The sequence below is a fragment of the Leptonychotes weddellii genome, chromosome 1 (genome assembly GCF_054177405.1).
Source record: "Leptonychotes weddellii isolate Sample4059 chromosome 1, ASM5417740v2, whole genome shotgun sequence".
NCBI classification, from domain to species: domain Eukaryota; kingdom Metazoa; phylum Chordata; class Mammalia; order Carnivora; family Phocidae; genus Leptonychotes; species Leptonychotes weddellii.
Genome location: NC_138369.1, coordinates 31291046 through 31298289, shown reverse-complemented (window position 1 = coordinate 31298289; position 7244 = coordinate 31291046). Strand labels below are relative to the sequence as shown.

General features: G+C 39.8%; 1 pseudogene; it reads left to right on the top strand.

Annotated features, from left to right (window-relative positions):
- The first annotated feature begins 3423 nt into the window (after positions 1–3423).
- On the top strand, positions 3424–6937 carry LOC145721632 (small ribosomal subunit protein uS8 pseudogene; annotated as a pseudogene).
- The last annotated feature ends 307 nt before the right edge of the window (positions 6938–7244 follow it).

The window sequence follows — 7244 nt, the reverse complement described above, 5'->3', positions numbered from 1 at the left end:
ACAAAGGAATGAGACATTTGTGACTATTTGATTTGAGTTTATAAAATTAGTTCAGTAGGTACTGCTTATTTCTGCTTAAATTATTAAATCCTATTTTGTGCAGTGCTTATGTAAAGATTTCTGGTGTTTTAGTTAGGTCCTGAAGGCAAAGCCAAGCTGAGTTAGGAAAGGCACATATCCACCATTCCTCTCTTCTGTATCCATGGCAGACATTTCGGTCAATGCCAACTTCTCCTTGGCCTCAAGACCCTTCACAGTCTGACCATCCTGGAAGCTCCCACCAGTTGGCTGGATCTGGCATAATGGATTAACCAACTGACCCTCCTTTAAGCTGGGATTTCCTTTTGGGAGAGAAAAATGAGAGATTATCTAAGTGTACATAATAAAATCAATAGGTGAATTTAGATTTCCTACCCAAGATGTGATTCTACTGGCAACACAGTTCTCTTACAAGACAAACCTAGTTTTGCTGTTTCATTTGAGGAAGGGGACAAGGTTAGAACTGTGGGGTCTGCTTGGTCCATCCAGCGTCCTCCTGCACCAGCTTCCAAGTGGTACTTAATGTGTACTTGTCCCAGCTCATTGTGAGTGGGGCATATCATGAGATACAATAAATACACTGTAATGATCAGATCTTAGTATTTCTAAATGTGCAGTCTACTACAATGCAACCAGGAGACAGCAAATAATACCCGAATAATTTTAGAATTTTAGAACTGAAGGGGCCTTAGCAATGACCTTGTTCAGCAGTTTGCAAACCCTCTTGGCTTCGGGACTCCTTTTCATGCATGAGCAATCTATGCCAGGCCAATGAGAGCTTCCTAGGGACATTGGGAACAAATCGATTGGGGGAGATACCCTCCCTGTCTTCCTCCAGGTTTGCAAACTCAGAGGATCTTGTAGACTGGAGTTGCTGTGAGACAACTCTTTCGGCTTCAGAGAAAATGTCATCTGCAGAATGGATTCAACATACCGAGGAAACCCAAACTGAGTGCTGTAGACAGAGCATCAAAGACCTCCGGTGGTCTTCTAGATCCATCCAGCCACTCAGACATGTTAGATAACCCTAACAGTTTCACTTCTCAGGTACGTGACTAAATAAATACACTTTTATTTGATCTAGTTTGTGTGAAGATTCCGTTGCAATCCAGGATTCTTATTTACACAAATACCCACATTATAGGGTTATTGTCAGGATTCGATCTAATTTATGCAAACCACTTTGCACTGAGTGTCAGGCTCCATGATCCTTATAGCTCAGCTGATTGTAAAAATGACCTCGATGTACCACCCCACCCTATAGCCACACTGTTGGTTGTGTAACTTTGTTCTCCCCTTTCCTTCCTCCACTTGGACTCTGGGTTCTCCTGTGTGATTAGTTTTTTTTTTTTTTAAGATTTTATTTATTCATTTGACAGAGAGAGACACAGCGAGAGAGGGGACACAAGCAGGGGGAGTAGGAGAGGGAGAAGCAGGCTTCCCGCTGAGCAGGGAGCCCGATGCGGGGCTCGATCCCAGGAACCTGGGATCATGACCTGAGCTGAAGACAGACACTTAACGATTGAGCCACCCAGGCACCCCATGTGATTGGTTTTTCTAATGGGATTTTAGAAGGCAAGATGCAAGAAAAAGTTTGAAATGGTCTTGGGCTACTGAGCTTGCAATCTCTCTGCTATCACCATGGGAAGACAAGAGGTAGTTTCTTAAAGATTAGATTCAGTGTGGAATCTGTAACCTAATCAATAAACTGTTTATATTCTGTTTCATTAAAAGTATGGGTCTAACTTGAACTTTGAACAGATCCTTGAACCATGGGTGATTCCATAACATCATGGATCAAGCATTTGGAAAATCCTAGTTCACTGAATTATGCAGATCTTCCAAATATTGCATATCTCATTAAGATATCAAAAATCACACACATAAATATTGCTACCAATCTCATTAGAAAAACACATGATGTCAAGCTCACAGTGGTGCTTATAAAATTTTCCAAAATTCCCATTTGCACTTGCAACTTCAAATTTTACAGTTGGCAACACATATTGTCAGTTGTTTTCCTCGATGTGGCAATCTCACTTTGTTCATTTTGAAGAAACTGTCAGCCAAATATCCAAGTCTGGATAACCGTAGTTTGTCTGTCAGTAGTCTTTCAAACTGAGATCCTGCTCTGTGAAAGAAAGCAGTTAGTTGAGCTCTTAACTCAAACAGTTGCCCATAAGCACTTTCCTCAAGACAATCATTGTACTTCAAAATTTAGCAAAAATGCTTTTGCATTTTGTCACACAGAATACTGAGGGTTAGCCTTTGGTAAAATTAGAAATTTGATTCATCTAGAGCATTCTTAATGAAACTGGTGTTTATTTTTACTTTTAGATTATTATTTGTTCCTCGGAGTGCCTATCAGTGGAAAAATATAATGACTGCAGGAAACTTGGTACCATTTGCTTGGATCTATGCTACCCTAGCAGTCTGGCCCATCATTGTTTTTGCACTAGACATGAAAGGGTCAAAACCATTGTTCCAGGACTCAATCATGAAGTTCAAAGCGTTATTCAAAATTTGAGTATTTCAGCCTTTTTTGTATCTGTTTGCTGAGCATTCACAGAAAAAGATACTATGTGATGATGAGTCAATGCTGATGGAGGGCTGCCAGCTAACTGGCAAGCCCAGCTCTTCTTCAGATTCACCTGTTTGCAAAATATAAGTACACTTTTGAAAATGAGATATTAATGCAATCTTTATGTTTGCAGCTAAATTTTTAAATCATTGAGTTATTGTATCCCTGGAAAATGGCCTTGTGGCTGTTGTTTTTATGGACTTTTCATGCGGTGGGCATTGGGCACTGTCAACCTTACAGGATTTATTTATCAGGTGTTGTATGTGCTTCTCAAACCAATGAAATGCTTACCCTGGGAGATGCTTCAGTAGCTGCTTTGTTTCTAGGTTGAAAATCTGTATCGAACAACTTTTGACTTTTAAAGAGTTTATCACATCTATGGTTAAAATATTCAATTCCTTTTTCTTTAAACTTTTAATGATTGGTCTCAAAGTGATGTCTCAATTGGCACCCAAATTTTGCACATAATAATATCCGAAAATCTTCTGTTGTACAAGGCACAGTGAGGTCATTGTTAACATCTATAAAGATAGTTCATATTGTATTTTTGTTATTTACACCTTTGCCTGTTTTGTGTTTTGCGATATATTCTTCCCTTCCGTGAGACAGAATTCTCTGAGGTATCAGTTTCATTTTTTCCAACATCTTCAGACATACCTGGTGTGTTTGTGGGTTCAGAAAGCAAGCCTTTTAATCTCCCTTTTATAAGCCAACAATCCATCTTTCGATAAAGAAAATACATTTTTTTCATTTTAGAATAAAATATAAATTCTGAAATAATTTTGATAAAAATTTAAATTGAGTTCTTGAAAAAATTTATAACATTCTTGCAAAATGGGACAAGTATAGTCTAGGGACTTCTAAGTTTCCCACCAGCCTTTTAGTAAACTCCCTTTTAGTTGTGTCTTTGTGTGTATACAAGGAAAATTCAGGGATTTCAAAATTTGTTGGATGTCAGTGAGGTTACGATGGTGAGAGCATAGTAGGAGTATTGAAAACAATCTGAGTTCATCTCTGAAAAGATATGTACTTATACCTTTCAAACTACTACCTTTGAAGAATGCAGACAGCACAAGAATATTCAAGCCTATATTCCATTACCTGTTACAGTGATGATGTCATTACTCATCCTGTAGTTTGGAGAACTATTTGTGAGGGAATGACTGTAAAAGACAAATGTGTTTTAAAATTACTATGAAAATAGTTTTGACCCCCTAGACTATACTTGGAGGATTACTAAACTCATATTTTAGAGACAGAAAAAGAGGCAAAAAAATGTGCTTATCCAAATTGGTTCCAAAGATAGAATTAGCAATGTAAGTCCCTTGGCTTCCACTACTATAGAGTACCTTCTCTGTCTCTGTTTCTGTCTCTCTGTCTCTCTCTCATCATCCTTCTTGTCTTACCATTCTACTTACTTATAAGTCCCACCAAGATAGAAACCTTGATATTCATCTGTGTGTATCCCAGCACTTAGTAACTAGAGCAAATTGATAGTAACTGATTTGTTGTATTGGATTCAGTATTTGGTGATAAGGCATTGCTTTTGTACACTCATATGAAAATCAAGCCTTGGTTAAAATGACCATATACTTAGAGGTAACCTAAGAGTTCCCCTAGTTTGGCCATAACATACAGTCTTTCTGTCTTTGTTTTTAGTAAAAATGGTTTCAGTTACCAATGAGAGAATCTAGCTGAAACTAACTGAAACCACAAGTTAGTTCATTGGCTTATATAAGTCCAGTGATGGGTTTGGCCTCAGGAACAGGTGGATCCAGGAGATCAAACAATAGCGCCAGACACCACCACTGGTCAGGTCTCATTTCTCTTCTCATGGCATTTTGGCTTCATTTTTAGAAAGATTCCTCTACAAATAAGGGAAGAAAACTTCCAGCAGCCCAAATTTATATCCATACCATTTATAATTCAAAAGAGAGAGACATGCTTTCTCTCAGTTTTCATTTGTCAAGTCACATGGAAGGACTTTTATTAGTGCTTTCCAAGGCTCACATGCCTACCTCTGGATGAATTACTGAGGTTTGGAGGATGTGGTTCTCTGACTGGCCCAGACTTGAATATGTGCTCACCTCTGAAGACAGAGATAAAATAGACCACACCAGTGACTACCCTTCTAATTTTTCATGGAGTCAAAGTCAGTGTTAAAGAAAAAAACTGCTGAATTTAATTCACAATATTTTTTTTACAAATCTACATATATTTAAGAATACCAAAAAAAAAAAAAAAGGAAGAACCTGAAAACAACCTGAAATGTTACCATATACAGAGATTGCAAGAGAAAAATGTGTATTTTTCTGGTTTTTCTATGGGTTGGAAATGAAAAAAGATGACTGCTTTTAAACTTAATATATATTCAACCATTTCCTCCCATTCTAAAGTATTCTTTCAGAACCTAACTGCAGTGATTGGTTCAGAGAGCAGTTTTTGGAGATGTTCTAATGCTCACAAACCTCCTTCTTCCATAAAAGTAATTTCAGTCTTCTTATAGGTGAAGGGACTAGTTTCTCTGCAGTGTACCTTGATGCTTACAGGGCAGAACCTGAGCATCTCATGGAAAGCCTTCACTTCCCTATGCACAAAAATACATTCACGTTCAAATACTGAATTTAGGGAAAGATTACAGTCACATCAGCACCCGTCTGGACTTGGAGAGGTTTCAAAGACAGCTCGGCTGGAGGCCTTTCTCAGTCCTGCCGTGTTGCTGAGAGGGCTGTGGGACCAGAATCTCAAGTGCCCGTGAATGCTGGGAGTGGTGAGCATGGTGCCAACAGAACTCGCAGTCTCTGATTCTTGTTACTTATTAAATAATGGAACAGTAACCATCTGGAGCAGACGTCCTTGAAGTTACATGGAGCCAGTCATGCCTAGGAGAAAAACTGCATGAAAATTTCTTTCTTTCCTTGCACAAATACAGCCGGATGCTAAGACTTTCAGTGAAAATTTGCCTAATGAAGCCATGGAAATGGATGCGTTGCATGTGTTCCATTGTTAGGCAGGATTCACTTAGGGGTATGCTGGTAAATGTTTAACAATGAAATAAACCCCTTTCTGCCATCTTTCTGTGCTGCCATAATGGTGCACATGAATGTCCTGGCAGATGCTCTCAAGAGCATTAACAATGCTGAAAAGAGAGGCCATGCTCCAAAGTCATCGTCCGGTTTCTCACTGTGATGATGAAGCACAGTTACGTTGGCGAATTTGACATCATTGATGATCACAGTGCTGAGAAAATTGTTGTGAACCTCCCAGGCAGGTTAAACAAGTGTGGAGTGATCAGCCCCAGATTGCATGTACAACTGGAAGATCTAGAAAAATGGCAGAACAACCTGCTCCTGTCCCACAGTCTGGTTTCATTGTCCTGACAACCTCAGCTGGCATCATGGACCATGAAGAAGCAAGACGAAAACACACAGGAGGGAAAATCCTGGGATTCTTTTCCTAGGGATGTAATACATACGTGCCAGTAAAATGCCTCAATGGACTCTGGTGCTTCACTCAGTCATTTTGAACTTCACAGCTGAGTAGCAAGAGCGTCTGCAACAATGTTCAGCCTTTCTGTTAATTGGGGAATGCTGCTTCCCCACAGTGAACAGGGAAGACTTGCCTTGGGATGACTCACACGATCACACTCATGGCTCACCAGAGTAGGTTGTATCTAACCCTGGATGGCTGAATCTGGGTTGAGGTCCAGGTGGTGCTGCTTTTCCCTCTGGGAGTCTTAACTTAAATTAACCCTGGAAGGAGAGGTGCTTTTCCTGGTGTTAGCTTGACAAACACATTTCATGCACTGTTGTGAACTGCCCTAAAAAAAAACGACTGGCTACAGTTAACTGTGTGAGTGCTCCTAAGGAAGCAGGCAGGAAGCTGACGACTAGAGCCCACTGCTCACTCAGATTCATCTCAATTTGGATGGCTTGTCAGGAGCATTTTAGCAATATGTGTTTCTAAGAGGTCATTGAGAAATTTGAAACCTCTTGAAAAAAACAAAACCTAGTTTTACTGTCAATCTGTCACAAATGTATTCCTGGAATTAAGAAGAATTAGTTTGCTGGGCCACTTCACCTGGGGAATGCTTGTGAAGAGTTCAACCACCAAAGAGGGTAGTGTGGCTTCTGTAAAGGACACCAAGGCTCCTCTCCCCCTTTCTAAGCAGTGCTGGCCAGTAATGTAACAGGAGCCACACGTGTTATTTAACTTTCTAGTAGCTATATAAAACAAGAGAAACAGTAGAAAGAAAGAAAGAAAGGAAGGAAGGAAGGAAGGAAGGAAGGAAGGAAGGAAGGAAGGAAGAGAGAAAGAAAGAAGAAAGAAAGAGAAAGAAAGAAAGAAAGAAAGAGAAAGAAAGAAAGAAAGAGAGAGAAAGAAAGAAAGAAAAGCCCACACACAAAAAGACAATGAAATACAAAACAGCCATTATTTGTGTTTGCCAATGTCTCTGGTGTAAATATTCCCACAATGGTTAGTTTTAAACTATAACCTGACATCTCTGAATATGGAGTTAGGGAGAGAATCGCCCAGTTGGCTTTCACGGGCCGGCCTGAGCTGGTGGCTGCACAACGCTGTTGAGTCCTTCCCTCAACCACATAGTTCGTGAGCTCCTCTGTGG